General features: G+C 50.4%; 1 protein-coding gene across 2 annotated transcripts in view; it reads right to left on the bottom strand.

Moving 5' to 3' along the window:
• Positions 1-18,930, bottom strand: part of ARL15 (ADP ribosylation factor like GTPase 15) — a 389,668-nt gene that overhangs the window by 251,256 nt on the left and 119,482 nt on the right. The gene's annotated exons all lie outside the window — the stretch shown is intronic.

The following is an 18,930-nucleotide window of genomic DNA, read 5'->3' as shown; positions in this document are numbered from 1 at the left end:
TGTTTGACCTCGGGCAATTCACTTCACTTCATCTGTAAAATGGGGATGAAGAGCGTGAGCCCCACGTGGGACAGGGAGGGCACCCAACCTGATTAACCTGTATCTACCACAGCGTGCAGAACGGTGCTCGGCACATAGTACGCGCTTAACAAATACCATCGTCATTATTATTCATTGATTCATTCAACTGTATTTACTGAGCACTTACTGTGTGCACAGTACTGCACTAAGCGCTTGGAAAGTACAATTCAGCAAGAGAAAGAGACAATCCCTACCCAACAACGGGCTCACAGTATTATTACTATTATTACTGTTAGACTGAAGTAAATTACAAATGGGGGAAGCAGCAGGGGACGTTAAGTGCTGTGGGGGGACGCAGTCGGTATCCCAAGAGCGCTCGACAGATACGAGCCATTGATCGGGTCACGGGGGAATCGATCCATCGAAAGTCCTGAGGGCTCCAGGTGATCCTCCTGTCGGCAAGGTCTAAGTACACTTTGTTTCTAAAATGCTGACCATATCCAGGCATTTTTAGAAAAGTGATTTAATAATAATAATAATAATAATTATGGCATTTAAGTGCTCACGATGTGCCAAGCACTGTTCTAAACGCTAAGGAAGACACAAAATAGGTGGGAGAGTACACTATAACAACAGTCAAGTTTTCTGCCCACAACAAGTTCACAGCCTAGAGGATGGGGGATGGCGGCAAGCCCAGTGAGGCATTTCTGTCCCCTTCTTGCAACTGGAAACCGTTCTTTACCCGTAGGGCTTTGTTATCGGGTCAGGGCTGGCTCGAGAAAAATCATTCCACCGTCTGACCACTGACCGTAAAGACATATTACGGAAAATTCTTTTATCGGACGTATCCCGGGGTTCGCCTGAATTGCCATTTCGATAGTCATTTATATTTTTATTTGTACAGTTGTTTCTTTGGGCTTAGGCATCTCTATTTCTTCCTTCTGCCTCAACCCTTCCTCCTGTTTCCAGTCTTTGTGAACAGTTTCTGTCCGTCCATTTTCCACAGATCGAGTGTAAGCTCCTCAAGGGCAGACATGGATGTTAGGGCAGAATTCAGAGTACTGCATAAACACTCATCGTTTTCAAAATGGATGGATCAAACGTAGTCCAGGTGCCCGCTACTGCAGATGACGGAATCTAAGTGGACAGGGAAAGAGTACGGGCTTGGGACTAAGGAGGTGGTGAGTTCCAATCCCGGCCCCGCCACTTGTCAGCTGTGTGACTTTGGGCAAGTCACTTCACGTCTGTGCCTCGGTGACCTCATCTGTAAATGGGGGATTAAGACTGTGAGCCCCAAGTGGGACAACCTGATCATCTTGTATCCGCCCCCAGCGCTTAGATCAGTGCTTGGCACATAGTAAGCACTGACAAACACCATCATTATTACTATAGTAAGCACTTAATGAGAAGCAGCACAGATTAGTGGAAAGATCATGGGCCTGGAAGTAAGAAGACCTGGGTTCTAATCCCAGCTCTGCCTGCTGTGTAACCTTGGCCAAGTTACTCAAATTCTCCACACTTTAGTTTCCTCATCTGTAAAACGGGTTATAATAATAATAATAATAATCACGGTATTTGTTAAGCACTTATTACATGCCAAGCACTGTTCTAAGTTCTGCGGTAGATATAAGGTAATCAGGTTGCCCCACACGGGCCTCACAGTCTTAATCCCCATTTGACAGATGAGGTAACTGAGGCACAGAGAAGTGAAGTGACTTGCCCAAAGTCACACAGGTTATAAGACAGAGAGCCCCACGTGGGGCATGGACTGTGTCCAACCTGATTTATCTTTTATGTACCTGAGGGTTTATAACAATGCTTGCCACATGGCTTAACAGATATGATAATAATGATTTTTATTATCACTATCATCATTAAATACCACAATCATTATTTCTTAGGCGGGAGGGCATGTAGGGATGTCAAGCAAGGAATAGGAAGCAGCGTGACCTGGCAGAGAGAGTCTGGGCCTGGAAGTCAGAAGGTCCTGAGTTCTAATCCCAACTCTGCCGCTCGTCCGCTGGGTGACCTGGGCAAGTCACTTCAATCCTCTGGGCCTCAGTTACTTCATACGTACAATGGGGATGAAGACTGTGAGCCCCGCGTGGGGCAAGGACTGTGTCCAACTGATTAGCTCCTATCTTCCCCAGTGCTTGTAAGCCCATCCACGGGCAGGGACTGTCTCTATCTGTTGCCGAATTGTCCATTCCAAGCGTTTAGTACAGTGCTCTGCACACAGTAAACGCTCAATAAATACTATTGAATGAATGAATGGTATATAGTAAGCACTTAACAAGTACCAATAAAAAATGGAAAAAAAAAAAAAGGCAAAAAGGAGTAGCAAGTAGCTACTCATTCATTCATTCATTCAATAGTATCTAATGAGCGCTTACTACGTGCAGAGCACTGTACTAAGCGTCTGGAATGTACAACTCGGCAACGCGTCCTCTAGCCATTGCTAAAGAAAGATTCCTGGGCTCGATTCACTGACTCGTGCGATGGTATTTACGAAGCGCTCACTGTGGGCAGAGCACTGTACTAAGCGCTTTAGAGAGTACGGATGGCTGGTGCAGCCCAATCGTCTCTCCCTCACGTTCTTCCGAATGTGACAGCTGAGGAGCGGCACGATGGGAAAAGAGCCGGCGATACTTTCACCACCAGCCATTTAGCGGAAAGTGTTTTCAACACCTTCCACGCAATCTTTCAATCACGTTTGTCCCCAAAGAGGCATGTCATGTTTACCCAACAGACTGCCACTAACCAACTGTTCCCTGAGAGAGTTCATATTGAAAACGTTCACTTATTAGTTCCGTTACCGTTTCTTTGGGGCAGGAGGATTAGTTTCGATTGATCTGCTAAATTCAAACGTGCCTCGGAGGCCCTTCCCCGAGGTTTAAGATCAGTTGACTTTTGAGCCGAAAAACCAGCCACGAAACCCGAAAAACGCGCCGGGGGTGGGGGGCCGAAGGCAGCTAAACGTGTCTTCGGCAGAGACCGCCAAACCCGACACGAGAGGAGGTTCGGGATTCCGCTCTCCCAAGCATTCTACGCTCACGGGAGGAAGCGCTCAATAAATACCATCGATTGATGGATCGTCTGGCCCGCAGCTGTCCCGCCAACACTCTGCCCCGCCGCGAGCCACCGGGTCTTTCTTGCCTTTTACCCTTTTGTATTTCGCAACCCGCATTCCCTTTCGGGGCGAACCATTCCATTATTTCTGCTTCGTTCCGGGCCCGGCTCCTCTCTCCGTTCCTATCGCTCCGTGGCAACAAAAGAAACGGGACAGAGGCCGGGGATTTCATGCTTAGCGGCTGTCCGCCGCGGGCTCGGTTGCTGCGCGGGGCTCCTCCCGTGGGAAGGTTTCCACTGCCGAGCCTCGGGCTGACCGTTCCACACTGGAGACGCTCGTGACTCCTGTGGGTAGGGGACGCGGCTGCTCAATCTACAGGAGCGGGCTCGCCCGAGTGCTCAGGACAGTGCCCTGCACGCAGGAAGTTCTCAACAAATACCATCCGTCGACGGATGGAGTCAGCCGAACCGTGCGTCTTGGCCGAGAGCCCCGCGGCGCTCCAACGCCCACGACGACGAGACTCAACGTACGCGGGACCGTCGTTCATTTCTTCGTTCGATCGTATTTATGAAGCGCTTACTGTGCGCAGGGCACCGTACTGAGCGCTTGCGAAAGCCCAATACCACAATGAACGGTGAACGTTCCCCGCTCACGACGAGCTCGCGGTCCAGAAGCGGGAGACCATCAAAATGGCGATTTTCCAAAGGATACATGGAGCTCAAGATGGCTCACGCCAACCCCTTGGGAGTTTTCCAGGCTAAAATCCCCAAAGGTTTCACTGAACCTCAGCCCGCAGAAGCCGGGACCCGTCTCATACCGAATCCGCCTGCGTCGTCACGATCTGGGGATCCTCGGCCGACCACACCCCATAGGGGAACACTTCTCCACATCTGAGTTTGCAGGCGGTTTGTTTTTTGGGGGGGTTTGTTTTTTAAATAATGGCATCTGTTAAGCGTTTACCGTGTGCGAAAGCACTAAGGTGGATGCAACCGAACAGGGTTGGACGCGGGTCCTGTCCCAAATGGGGTCCGCAGTCTGAGTGGGAGGGAGAATGGGTATCGAATCCGCGTTTTACAGTCGACGGAACCGAGGCTCGGAGAACTGAAGTGACTCGTCCGAGGTTACGGAAGGGACAGGTGGCGGGGCCGGGATTAGAACCCAGATCCTCTGACTCCCAAACCCGTGGTTTTTCCCCTAGGCCCCGGGGGAGGCTGGGGGGACCACAGAGTGCTTACAGTCTTGATCCCCATTTTCCAGATGAGGTCACTGAGGGTCCGCCGCAGAAGAACCCAGTATTCAGCAGAAGTAGCACCGTCCACATTTTGCAGATGAGGTAAGTGAAGCACAGGGAAGTTAAGTGACTTGCCCGAGGTCACACAGCAGACAGGTGGCGGGGCCGGGATTAGAACCCAGGTCCTTCTGACGCCCAGGTCCGTGCTCTATCCACTAGGCCAGCTGCTTCCTAAAGGTTCTTAGATCCCCGGTACGGCACATAGAGAAGCAGCATGGCTCAGCGGAAAGAGCACGGGCTTTGGAGTCAGAGGTCATGGGTTCGAATCCCCGCTCTGCCACTTGTCAGCTGTGGGACTGTGGGCGAGTCACTTCACTTCTCTGTGCCTCGGTTCCCTCATCTGTAAAATGGGGATGAAGACCGTGAGCCCCACGTGGGACAACCTGATTCCCCTGCGTCTACCCCAGCGCTCAGCACGGTGCTCTGCACGTAGTAAGTGCTTAACAAATACCAACATCATTATTATTATTATTATAGTAGAAGCCTGTCAGAATGAATCCTATTTATTGAGCACCTAATGTGTGCAGAGCACTGTACTAAATGTTCGGGAGAGTCGGTAGACATGTAACCTGCCCACCAGGAGATCTTCCTTGTAAGCAAATGCGTTGCTCTTCTCTGTCCAATTTATTACGGGGGATGATTTGCCTGGGTAGCAAAGAGATCATCATTAATGGTATTTATTGAGTACTTACTATCTGCAGAGCACTGTGCTGAGCGCTTGGGAGAATACAACACAGCTGGTAGACACATCCCCCACCCACGGCGAGCTTAATCAATTAATGGTATTTACTGAACACTTAGTGTGTGCAGAGAACTGTACTGAGCGTTGGGAGAGTATCGTATGTCAGAGTTGGTATGTCAGAGAAGCAGCGTGGCTCAGCGGAAAGAGCACGGGCTTTGGAGTCAGAGGTCATGGGTTCGAATCCCAGCTCTGCCACTTGTCAGCTGTGTGACTGTGGGCGAGTCACTTCACTTCGCTGGGCCTCAGTTACCTCATCTGCAAAACGGAGATTAAGACCGTGAGCTCCACGTGGGACAACCTGATTCCCCTACGTCTACCCAGCGCTTAGAACAGTGCTCTGCACATAGTAAGCGCTTAACAAATACCAACATTATTATTATTATTATTATTCACGCCCTCTGCCCACAGTGAGATTACAGTCTAGAAGAGGAGACAGACATCAATATAAATAAGTAGCAGCGTGGCCTCATGGAAGAGCACGGGCCCGAGAGTGAGAGGTCGTGGGTTCTAATCCCGGCCCTGCCTCGTGCCTGCCGTATGACCTCGGGCGAGTCACTTCACTTCTCTGTGCCTCAGTCATTTCATCTGTAAAATGGGGATCGAGACCGTGAGCCCCGATTGTCTCTGTCTGTTGCTGAATTGTACTTTCCAAGCGCTTAGTACAGTGCTCTGCACCCAGTAAGCACGCAATAAATACGATTGAGTGAACGAATGAAGGACATGGACTGTTTCCAATCTGATTACCTTGTATCTACCCCAGCGCTTAGACCGGTGCTTAGAACAGTAGTGAGCGCTTAACACACGCCACAATTATTATTATTTTAAATGAATTACGGATATGGACATAAGCGCTGTGGGGTTGAGGGTGGGGTGAATAAAGGGAGCAAATCCAAGTAGAAGTCTGATGCAGGAGGGAGCGGGAGGAGAAAAAGAGGGCTTAGGTCTTAAAGGAGATGAGCTTTTAAAGCTCTGAAGGCGGGGAGAGGGATCATCTGTTGGACATGAAGAAGGAAGGAGTTCCAGACCAGACTGGCATTCATTCATTCAATGGAATTTATTGAGCGCTTACTGTACGCAGAGCACTGTACTAAGCACTCGGGAAGTGCAGTTCAGCAACAAATAGAGACAGTCCCTGCCCACAACGGGCTCACCGTCTAGAAACGGACTCTTGGGTTTATTATTAGGAACGATGGTACCTGGCCAGAGCTTTTTTTTTAAAAAAAAGGTATCCGTTAAGCACTTACTACGTGCCGAGCACTGTACTAAGTGCTGGGGCAGACATAAGATAATCGGGTTGGACACAGTCCACGTCCCACGTGGGCTCACAGTCTTAATCTCCATTTTTCAGATGAGATAATTGAGGCCTAGAGAAGTGACTTGCCCAAGACTACACACACACACACACACACACACACCATACAAGTGGCAGAACCCCACGCCTAGTCAAGGTTCACAGGTAACAAATTTTGACGAGTCCACCCGCTCCAAAAAATCAAATATAATCTCCCAGACACACTATAACTGTTCAGCGACAAAATTCCAATTCTCACGACTCCGGGAAACTCATCGCCGGTAGAATTTTCGAAAACGATATTATATTGCTCAAGCCACCTGACGTCACTGCCGAAAAAGACGTCCGTTTACCCTAACTCAGCGAGGAGGAGCCCGAGCTGGGAGCTAGATTCCAGCCTGCCTCGCGCATCGACCAAAGTGTCAGACAATTCCCGAGTCCGCGATCGGAGACGACAGAGCCGCATCCCGCAGATCCACGGCGCGGTTTGCCGGCAGCGGCCGCTCGGGCCCCCTTTTTACAGCAAATTCGCTGATCGATTTGCCGAGTGGGAAGGGGCTCGTTTTTCACCTCCTTTTCTCAGTTCTCTATTAAAGACTAGGGGAACGCCCTTTTCCGCCAATCTGTCCGGAGATAACGTGACGTGGCGATTCGACGGTTCCACGTTTCTGTCGTCTTTTCCTAAGGGGCTCCTTTTCAAGCAGATAGAAAAACCGCCTCTTTTGCTACTGTATATTTAAGTCTTTTATTCTCCTAAGTACTCCCCCTCGACACGCCGCGTCACTTATCGACCGGGAACAGTAAATGGAAGAAGGAAAAATGCAGAGGACTGCCTACTCGGCGGTCTTTCAATTTCAACGTCCGCTCCGGCGCGCGCGGGGTAACTACGTCGCATAGGACATCTGGCTCGCAGCTCATCATCACAGACCTTCTTACCTTGTCTCCACCCCAGGCCTCGGTACCGAGCCTGACAATGGCTAAGCGCTTCACAGAAGCCACGGTTATTCTTACCAATCAACTTTCCAAACTGATCTCGTCTAAGGCGGCCACACATCCAATTTTTGGGATGGTCTTCCCAGACTGAGCCCCCTTTCCCTCTGCTCCTCCTCCCCTCTCCCTCGTCCCGACTCCCTCCTTCTGCGCTACCCCAATCCCTGCTCCACAGCACTGGTGTACATATAATGATAATAACGTTGGTATCTGTTAAGCGCTTACTATGTGCCGAGCACCGTTCTAAGCGCTGGGGTAGACACGGGGGAATCAGGTTGTCCCACGTGGGGCTCACGGTCCTCATCCCCATTTTACGGATGAGGGAACTGAGGCCCAGAGAAGTGACGTGACTCGCCCACAGTCCCACAGCTGACAAGTGGCAGAGCTGGGATTCGAACTCATGACCTCTGACTCCCAAGCCCGGGCTCTTTCCACTGAGCCACGCTGCTTCTCTATATACGTACGTACCTCTTGTGGACTGTGAGCCCGTTGTTGGGTAGGGATTGTCTCTATCCTTGATCCTATTTATTTGCTATTGTTTTAATGAGATGTCCATCCCCTCGATTCTCTTTATGGCCATCGTTCTCGTCCGTCCGTCTCCCCCGATTAGACCGTGAGCCCGTCGAAGGGCAGGGACTGGCTCTATCTGTTACCGATCTGCACATTCCAAGCGCTCAGTACAGTGCTCTGCACGTAGTAAGCGCTCAATAAATACTACTGAATGAATGAATGAATATTTGTTGCCGAATTGTACCTTCCAAGCACTGAGTACAGTGCTCTGCACACAGTAAGCGCTCAATAAATACAACTGAATGAACAACTGTACATATTTATTATTCTACATATTTTATTAATGATGCGTATATAGCTATAATTCTATTCATTATACCGATGCTATTGATGCCCGTTTACTTGTTTTTGCTCTCTGTCTCCCCTTTCTACACTGTGAGCCCGTTGTTGGGCAGGGATGGTCTCCATTGCCAAATTGTACATTCCAAGCGCTTAGTACAGCGCTCTGCACATAGTAAAGCACTCAATAAATACGGCTGAATGAATGAATTTACTGAGCGCTTACTGAACAGTAACGTCGGGGAGAGTACGATTTTCACCTCACTATTACTAGCATCCACATACAGGCTGTACATTGGCCGAAAAAAGAAACAAACCCCAAATTAGAGACGTGCTGGAAATGTCAACGACTTGAAGAGCCCTCCACTGGAATTATGAATTTCTCAACCGGGAAGTCGATCCCGGCTCCGCCACTTGTCTGCTGTGTGACCTCGGGCAAGTCAGCGTGGCTCAGTGGAAAGAGTCCGGGCTTGGGAGGCAGAGGTCATGGGTTCGCATCCCGGCTCTGCCACCTGTCAGCTGTGTGACGGTGGGCGAGTCACTTTACTTCTCTGTGCCTCAGTTCCCTCATCTGTAAAATGGGGATTGAGACTGTGAGTCCCAATCCGCTTTATTTGTACCCACCCCAACTCTTAGTACAGGGCCTGCCACATACTAAGTGCTTAACAAATACCACAGGTATTACTATTATCACCCCAAATGATCACGTGGAAAGATGTCTATCATCTCTAAATCAACCACTTAGGCAAACGAAGACTGCAGGGAGCGTTCAGAGTTCCACTACGATCCACAGGTTCTCATCCACCAGGAACGGAATAAATTTCGGTATATATCAGGCGGTTACTATGTGCAAAATACTCTAGAGGAACAACAACGTAATCAGTCATATTTATAATAATGGTAACGGTATTCGTTAAGCACTTACTATGTGCCGAGCACTGTTCTAAGCGCTGGGGTAGATACAAGGTGATCAGGTTGTCCCACGTGGGGCTCAGTCTTAATCCCCATTTTACGGAATAGGGAACTGAAGCACAGAGAAGTGAAGCGACTTGCCCAAGGGCATACAGCAGACAAGTGACGGAGGCGGGATTAGAACCCCCGTCCTCTGACTCCGTAGCCCGGGCTCTTTCCACTGAGCCACGCCGCTTCCCCGAATGCCTACCGTGTGCAGAGCACTGCGCTAAACCACGTTCCCTACCCACGGTGAGTTTATAATCCAGACGGGCAACGGACTTGAACATAAATCAACGGATTACGGATACACCCTTAAGTGCCGGGGGGATTCATTCCATCGGTCCCTATTTATTGAGCGCCTACTGCGTGCGGCGCGTTGTACGAGGCATTTTCCCTTCCAGCCAAAGGCCCGCGCCACTGATGAGGATCTTATTCTCCCTTTCCTCTCTGGGATCGTGGAATTTAAAAGAACTCAAGTCCAGAATCATTAATTACTGGGGCTGGAGACCCAAAGAAAGGGGGGATCTCAAAAGTCCTCTGGTCATAGTGCGGTGCAGTTTTGAAATCGAGAGAGAGTTATGAAACTCGGTCGACATATTTGACGCGGGTCCAGAAACTCGATTCAAATGGAGCATGTCGTATAACTGGTTGATGGTTTTCAGCTGGATATTCTTTCCAGGCCTCTAAACAGTGCAAAATTCTTCCAATCTTGGCTCAAACAACATGGCGAGAAGAATTCCCTTTAGAAACACAAACGCACACGCACACACCAAGAAGAGGTAGAGTTTCTTCACGTACAAATATCGGATGAATTGGACCTAGATTCATTCATTCGCTCAATCGTATCTCTTGAGCGCTCACCGTGTGCAGAGCGCTGTAATAATCATTATAGTCTTTGTCAAGTGCTTACTAGGCGCCGGGCGCTGTACTAAGCGCTGGGGTGGATAGGAGCAGTTCGGGTTGGAAACAATCCCGGTCCTACGTGGGGCTCACAGTCTCCATCCCCCAGATGAGGGAACTGAGATCGGGAGAAGTGAAGTTACACGCTCAAGGTCACACAGCGGACAGGCGGCAGAGCTGGGATTAGAACCCATGACCTTCCGACTGCCATGCTCATGCTCGATCCACTGCGCCATGGCGCTTCCACCGTATTAAGCGCTTTGGAAAGTACGACGCAACAATAAACAGTGACTTTCCCTGCTCACAGGGAGCTATCTGGCAACTCTTTTACCCTATTAATTTCGTTAATGAGATGTACATCACCTTGATTCCATTTATTTGCTACTGTTTTAAGGAGACGTTCATCCCCTCGATTCTATTTATCGCCACTGTTCTCGTCCGTCCGTCTCCCCCGATCAGACCGTGAGCCCGTCAAAGGGCAGGGACCGTCTCTATCTGTTACCGATTTGTACATTCCAAGCGCGTAGTACAGTGCTCTGCACATAGTAAGCGCTCAATAAATGCCATTGAACGAATGAACTCTATTCAGACATATGTCCCGCTGGTGGTGGTGGGAAATCTCCCTTCCCGCCTCCCCAGTTTTTTATGCTATTTACTAAGCCCCGGGGTAGATACAAGTTAACCAGGTTGGACGCGCTCCCTGTCCGACATGGAACCCGCGTTCTTCGTGGCTCGGTGGAAAGAGCCCGGGCTTGGGGGTCAGAGATCACGGGTTCGAATCCCGGCTCTGCCACTTGGCAGCTGTGGGACCGTGGGCAAGTCACTTCACTTCTCTGTGCCTCAGTGAGCTCATCTGTAAAATGGGGATTAAGACTGTGAGCTTCACACGGGACAACCCGATGACCCTGTATCTACCCCAGCGCTTAGCACAGGGCTCCGCACATAGTAAGCGCTTAACAAATACCAACATTATTATTGTTCTACAGATGAGGGAACCGAGGCACAGAAAAGTGAAGTGACTTATCCAAGGTCACACGGCACACGGCAAACGGGAGAACCGGTGCCCAGGCCCCGACTGATTATTGGCATCTGGGCAACGCATAGCCCAGTGGCAACAGACTTAGAAAAGATGTGAGATGATATTTCCATGGAAAAAATGTGCAAGAGATTCTCTCTCAAAAGACATTCTGGGAAGCATTTTCACTATCGCACCGTTGCCTTGAAACTGAAGAACGACCCCACTACAAAAGAAGATCACGACTACTATCCCTATCTCAGTAACTGCACCAGACACCTGTTCATAATTATAATTCTGGTATTTTGTTAAGCGCTTACTGTGTGCCAACCACTGTTCTAAGCGCCGGGGTGAATAGGAGGCAATCCAGTTGGACGGGGTCCCTGCCCCAGACGGGACTCACGGTCTCCATCCCCATTTTCCAGATGAGGGAACTGAAGCACGAAGTTAAGTGACTTGCCCAAGGTCACCGGGCAGGCAAGCGGCAGAGCAGGGATGATCCACAACAGTTTTTCCCTGAATAAGAGAAAGGCATCTTGGGTCCAAGAGAGGATGAAGTGGTGACGTCTGATCAACTATAACATCCTCCGACAATGAGCCCCAAAGGATCAATCGATCGATGGTATTTATTGAGCGCTCACTGTGTACGGGGCGCTGCACCGAACCCTTCTGAAAGTAGAATCTAAGGAGGGAAACAAGCAAAATCAAGTCAAGATGTATAGGTGAATAAATAAGTAGAGAAAATAGATCGTTATATACGTAGGAGGAAAGGGTGACTATATTATTACAGGTAAGCTCATCCCTAGACTGTCAGCCCCCTGTGGGCAGGGAATGTGTCTGTTTATTGCTATACTGTATTCCTCGAGGCATTCGGTACGGTGCTTTGCATAGCGTGAGAGCTCAATAAATACAACCGAATGAATGAAAGTCATCAGACGGTGGCCGGGATGACACGACAGTCACGGTCCGGTTGAATGTGGGGATGTTTCTTGGAGGAGATGGGATTTTAGAAGGGTTTTGGAGGTAGTGAGAACTGAGGTCTGATGGATCTGAATAAGAGGGAGGTTTCGGATTTGGAAGAGGTTCAACTGAGGCCCGGGGAGGTCATCTTGAGTCACAGTAGCATTCATTCAATCGTATTTATTGAGTGCTTACTGTACGCAGACCACTCTGCTAAGCGCTTGGGAGAGGACAACGTGACAATAAACAGACACATTCCCTGCCCACAAGGAGCTCACAGTCTGGAGGAGGGGAGAGAGAAGTCAGTACAAATAAATGACAGACACGTATCTAAGTGAGGCGGGGCTGGGGGCAGGGGGAGAGACACGGAAGCCAGTCAGGGCGACGCAGAAGGGAGTGGGAGATGAGGAAAAGTGGGGCTTAGTCTGGGAAGGCCTCTTGGAGGAGACGCGGCTCTGAAGTGAGGGGGGAGAGTCGTAGTGATAGTATTTCCTAAGAGACGCTTTGGACAGAGCATTGTACTAAGCCCGGGGAAGGCATATCCAGGTGGGAATTAGACATGGATCCTGTCCGTCGAGAGAATCATTCATTCAACGGTATTTATTGAGCGCTTACTATGTGCAGAGCACGGTACTAGGCGCTTGGAATGGACAAATCGGTAACAGAGAAGGTCCCTGCCCTTTGACGGGCTTACGGTCTAATCGTAATGTATGAATATAGGTGGGAGGGTGGGGAGAAAGCCTGGGAGTAGGGAAAAATCCGCCTCCTGTTCGGCTCTCTTTCCCGCATAGGTAGCATTTACTACCTTCTAGACCGTGAGCCAGTTGTTGGGTAAGGACTGTCTCTATCTGTTGCCAAACTGGACTTTCCAAGCGCTTAATACAGTGTTCTGCACACCGTTAACGCTCCATAAATATGACTGAGTCAATTTAATAATAATAATAATGTTGGTATTTGTTAAGCGCTTACTACGTGCAGAGCACTGTTCTAAGCGCTGGGGTAGATACAGGGTAATCGGAGGTAACTGAGGCGCAGAGAAGCGAAGTGACTCGCCCACAGTCACACAGCTGACAAGTGGCAGGGCTGGCATTTGAACCCATGACCTCTGACTCCCAAGCCCGAGCTCTTTCCACTGAGCCACGCTGCTTCTGATTTACTGAGTGCTTCCACAGAGCTCTGCTTGAGAGGAGCACTAGAGGGTTAGCTGACGAGCAGTAAGGCAGAGGGAGCGGCCACGGGGCAGAGGAAGACGTTCAAGAATCTACCATTCGTAGGTCCCAGATTGCCGGAGTGACCGGCAATCAGTTGGTCGGATTCATTGCGTGCTGACTCCTCGCAGGCAACTGTACTAAGCGCTCGGGAAACTACCCGAGCTAGTTGACGCTTTTTCTGCCCACGGGGAGCCTACAATCTAGAGGGGAAGACAGACGTGAAAATAAATAAACTATGGATATGTTTATATGCAAGAGAAGTAGGGTGGCCTGGGGGCAGAGCACGGGCCTGGGAGGAGAAGGACCTGGGTTCTAATCCTGCTTGTCTGCTGCGTGATCTTGGGTAAGTCTCACACTGCTCTGTTCCTCAGTTACCTCACGTGTAAAATGGGGATTAAGACAGAGTCCCGTGTGGGACAAGGAGTGTGTCCAACCTGAGCATCTACTCCAGCGCTTAGAACAGTGTCTGACCCATAGTAAGCACTTAAATACCATTTTTAAAAAAAGCACGGTGGGGTTGAGCGTGGGATGAGCAAAAGGCAGCAATCCAAGTACAAGGGCGATGCAGAAGGGAGCGGGATGGGGAAGGCCTCTTGGAGGAGACGGGCCTTCCATGAGGCTTTGAAGAGGGGGGTGGCAAGGGAATGTCTGTCAGATGTGAAGCGGGATGGTGCTCCAGGCCGGAGGAAGGATCCGGGCGAGAGGTAGGCGGGGAGACAGGTGAGATCGAGGTAAAGCGAGTGGGTTGGCCTTGGAGGAGCAAATGTCTTCGGGCTCGGTTTTCGTAAGAAATCAGAGGTAGGGTAGGTATGCTAGGAAAGGTCCAGAGAAAAGGTGGAAGAGGCAGACCGGCAGAGACCACGACAACCATAACGGAAGAACCCGTTAGGTTACGGATCACGGCAGAGGACGGGACGTTCTGGAGGAAATGTATCCACAGAGCCGCTAAGAATCGGAAACAACTCGACGGCACTCGATAGTAATAAAAGGGTAGGAAAAGAACATGAGCCGGGGAGTCAGAGGTCCTGGGTTCTAATCCCGGCTCTTCCATTTACCCGCCGGGTGACCTTTAGCAGGCCACTAAACTCCTCTGTGCCTCCATTCTCTCATCTGCAAAACGGGGATTCAATACCCGTTCTCCCTCCTATTTAGACTGTGAACTCCATGTGAGACCTGATCATCTTAGATCTATCCCAACACCCAGTACGGTGCTGAAAAAATACCATGATTATTATTATAACTAGCGGGGGCAAGACGACTGAGTGCTTTAAGGCCAATGCTAAAGAGTTTCTGTTTCCTGCAGCGGTGGTTGGGCAACCCCTGAAGGTTCTTGAGGAGCGGGGAAACTCGAACTGAGCTTTTTTGTAGAAAATGGATCCGGGCGACAGAGTGAAATATGGACTGCCGTGAGGAGAAACAAGAGGCAGGAAGGTAATGATGATGATGACAGTATTCGTTAAGCGCTTACTATGTGCCAAGCACCGTTCTAAGCACTAGGGAAGATACAAGGTAAACAGGCCGTCCCACGTGGGGCTCGCAGTCTTAGTCCCCATTTTACCGATGAGGTAACCGAGGCACAGAGAAGTGAAGCGATCGGCCCGAGGTCACACAGCTGACGAGCGGCGGAGCCGGGATTAGAACCCATGACCTCTGACTCCTAAGCCCGGGCTCTTTCCACTGAGCCACGCTGCTTCTAGCCAGCTGACGCGGTAATCGGGGTGATGGGAAAACTGCTTTCATCAGAATGGCAGCAGTTCGGACGGAGAGAAAAGGGCGGATTTTAGCGACGTCTTGAAGGTTGAACCGACGGGATCTGGCGCCAGATTGAATCGGGCGGTTGAACGGGAGACGAGCTGAGGTTACCGCTAAGGCCTTCGGAGGCAGAGAGGACGCCGGCTCTGTCTAGAGTTGGGAAGGAGAGAGGGAAGACCGAGTCTGGGTGGGAAGATGAGAGGTAATACCCGTTGACTCATTCTAAACCGCAACTTCCGAGAAGCCGACGCATCCCAGAGGATGACCCAAACACCCAATAACTCCATACATATTTCTAGATGGTGACGAGGCATGGAGAAAGCTTTCGAGGAACATCGAATCAGAACACCTGGATCTCCTAGTACAAACACCCGTGAGACGCTTCTCCCAAACAGTCGTCTCGAAGCCAGAAGTACCAGAACACTGACGAAACCACGGCTACTCGTCACCTCCGAATCATCCCAGGGCTATTTCTTGAACGCTTTCTGTGGGCAGAATACCGTACTGAGTGCCTGAGAGATGATAGAGCTGGTAGACACATTCCCTGCGCACACTGAACTGACGGTCTACAGAGCAGGGATTGTCTGGAGCGGCATTCGAACTCCAACGCCGGCGGAACCGGCACCGAACGCGGAGGCTTCCACCACTCCACCATCCTGTCCCCCAACGGGCTCGTTTCCAAAGAAGAACTCGAATGGCTGTTTATTGTCAGTATAATAATTGTGATATTGGTTAAGCGCTTAGGATGTGCCAGGCATCGTATAAGTGCTGGGTGGGATACGAGCAAATCGGTTGGATACAGTCCCACGTGGGGCTCAACCGGCCTTCATCCCCATTTTAAGATGAGGTAAATGAGCACAGAAAAGTCAAATGACTTGCCCAAGGCCACAGAGCGGAGAAGCGGGCGGAGCTGGGATTAGAACCCACGATCTTCTGACTCCCACCTCTGTGCTCTATCCACTACGCCATGCTGCTTCATGGCGCACCGTACTCTCCAAGAGCTCAGTACAGTGCTCTGCACCAGTAGCAGCGTGCTCAGTGGAAAGAGCACGGGCTTTGGAGTCGGAGGTCATGGGTTCGAATCCCAGTTCTGCCACCTGTCAGCTGTGTGACTGTGGGGCAGGTCACTTCACTTTTCTGTGCCTCAGTTACCTCATCTTAAAATGGGGATTAAGACTGTGAGCCCCAAGTGGGACAACCCGATTCCCCGTGCCTACCCCAGCGCTTAGAACGGTGCTCTGCACATAGTAAGCGGGCTTAACAAATACCAACATTATTAGTAAGCGCTCAAAAAATAGGACTGAATGAACGAATGTCAGGGACGGGCGGGTTAAATCGATCAGTGGTATTTACTGGGCTCTATCCACTACGCCATGCTGCTTCATGGCGCACTGTACTCCCCCAGAGCGCAGTACCAGTGCTCTGCACTAGTAAGCGCTCAATAAATAGGACTGAATGAACGAATGTCAGGGAGGTGGCTTAAATCGATCAGTGGTATTACTGGGCGCGAACTCTGTGCAGAGTACCGTACTAAGCGATTGGATAGTCCTCTACACTGTGAGCTCGTTACGGTCGGGAATGTTTCTGTTTGTCATATTTTACTCTCCCAAGCGCTCAGTACAGCGCTTTGCACACAGAGAGCGCTCAACGAATAGGACTCGTGGAATCGAATGAATTATATCCCCATCCCGAGGGTGAAACCAAGTCCAATTTTGAAGGCGTCGCTCTCCGTTACGATCTGGAACGGGGAAACTTGGAAATCGGGACGGGAATCTAAACTGGCCACATTTCATCTGTGGGAAGCAGTTAAAAGGAATCCAGATCATGGTTAAGAGCAGAGATTCGAGAACAATTTCATCCCGCTCTGTCTCGAGGCTCTCCTTTGCCCCTCCTCCATGTCCCGCCAAAAAATGATTAAAAAAAAAAAAACCAAAACCCACACAACCCTCTTAAGTTCTCCAGGCTTTCCCCCCTGCAGCACACCACAAAGGCCGGGAGGGAGGGATGGAACTCAGAGAGAAGGCTTGCTCGGGAGCTGCCAGGGTAGCTCTACAGTTGTCTTCTTTTCAACATCGCACCGTCATCCACAAGTCTGCCCACTGTTGCCGAACTGTACATTCCGAGCGCTTAGTACAGCGCCCTGCACATAGTGAGCGCTCAAATACCCCTGAATGAACATCCGATCCAAACGACACCCACGAAACGTCGCCGAGACCCCCCTGGGCCCCACGGCCCGATCTGTTACACAGCACGCGCCCGACCTGACGGACGCGGGAACCTTGGAAAGAAACGGCTCAGCGTGGCCGTGTGGCCCAGTGGAAAGCGCGGGGCCTCTCTCGGAGGAGTCGGAGGACCGAGGCTCTAATCCCGGCGTCGCCACGTCCCTGCTGTGAGCCCGTCGTGGGCGGGATTGTCTCTCTCTGTTGCCGAACTGTCCTTTCCGAGCGCTTAGTACAGTGCTCTGCACACAGTAAGTGCTCATAAATACGACTGAATGAATGCTGTGTGACCTTGGACAAGCCCCGGGACTTCTCTGTGCCTCAGTCCCCTCTTCTGTAAAATGGGGATCGCACTGCTCATTCAATCGTATTTACTGAGCGCTTACTGTGTGCAGAACACTGGTACTAAGTGTTTGGAATGTACAATTCGGCAACAGAGAGAGACGATCCCTGCCCGACGACGGGCTCCCACTGTTCTCCCTCCTGCTTAAACTATGAGTCCCACGTGGGATCTGCTTATCTTGCATCTACCCCAGGACTTAGAAAGTACAGGCACGCAGTAATAATAATAATTATACTAATGCATCCGTTAAGCACTATGTGCCAAGCACTGTTCTAAGCACTGGGATAGATAAAGGTAATCAGGTTGTCCGTGGGGGGCTCACAGTCTTCATCCCCATTTTACAGATGAGGAAACCGAGGCCGAGAAGTGAAGCGGCTTGTCTTCCCACAGCAGACAAGTGGCGGAGCCGGGATTAGAACCCACGTCCTCTGACTCCAAGCCCGGGCTCCTTCCACTGAGCCACGCTGCTTCTCTCGTTGAGTAAACACTCTCTCCTTAAATAAACACTTAACGAACCCTACAATTTTTATTATTAGTATAGAGTGTTGCCCCTGGACCCCAAGGTTTTAAAATGTTTTTATTTCCCATTCGGCGTCGTTCGAGATATCGGATTTAATGGGGATAGAGGCACTGATACTCTCTTCTAGGTAGGCTAGATAAGGACATCAGGGGTCGCCAACTCATCTATTCATTCATATCGTATTTATTGAGCGCTGCCTGCGTGCGGGCACTGTATAAGTGCCTGGAAGGTACAGTTCGGCAAAAAAACCAAGCCGATGATGGATCCCATCTTCCGTCTAATCGCAACTACGTGCAATTCAGTTCGACGACACCCCCGCTCCCTTTCAGTGGACTATGTCACTCGAAACCAAGAACGAGGAAACGGGAAGGAAGGAAGTAAAGATGAGAAATGATCAGGTGGGTCACAGTCAAAAAGCAGCGGGGATTTGCGTTCCTCATCGACTAGGCCACGGAGAAGCAGCGTGGCTTAGTGGCTAGAGCCCGGGGCCTGGGGGTCAGAAGGACCTGGGTTCTAATCCCCGGCTCCCCCACGTGTCCGCTGCGTGATCTTGGGCGAGTCACTTCACTTCTCTGGGCCTCTGTTACCTCATCTGTAAAATGGGGATCTTACACGGGGGAGGGGGACTGTGTCCGACCATCGATTACCCCAGCGCTTCGAACGGTGCTTAGCAGACAGTAAACACTTAACGAGGACCATGATTTATTCATCCATCCGATCGCATTTATCGAGCGCTCACTGTTGCAAAGGACTGGCCTAAGCAGCGTGGCTCAGCGGAAAGAGCACGGGCTTGGGAGCCAGA

The sequence above is a fragment of the Ornithorhynchus anatinus genome, chromosome 1 (assembly GCF_004115215.2).
Source record: "Ornithorhynchus anatinus isolate Pmale09 chromosome 1, mOrnAna1.pri.v4, whole genome shotgun sequence".
Lineage (NCBI taxonomy): Eukaryota > Metazoa > Chordata > Mammalia > Monotremata > Ornithorhynchidae > Ornithorhynchus > Ornithorhynchus anatinus.
This window is presented reverse-complemented; position numbering and strand designations above follow the sequence as displayed.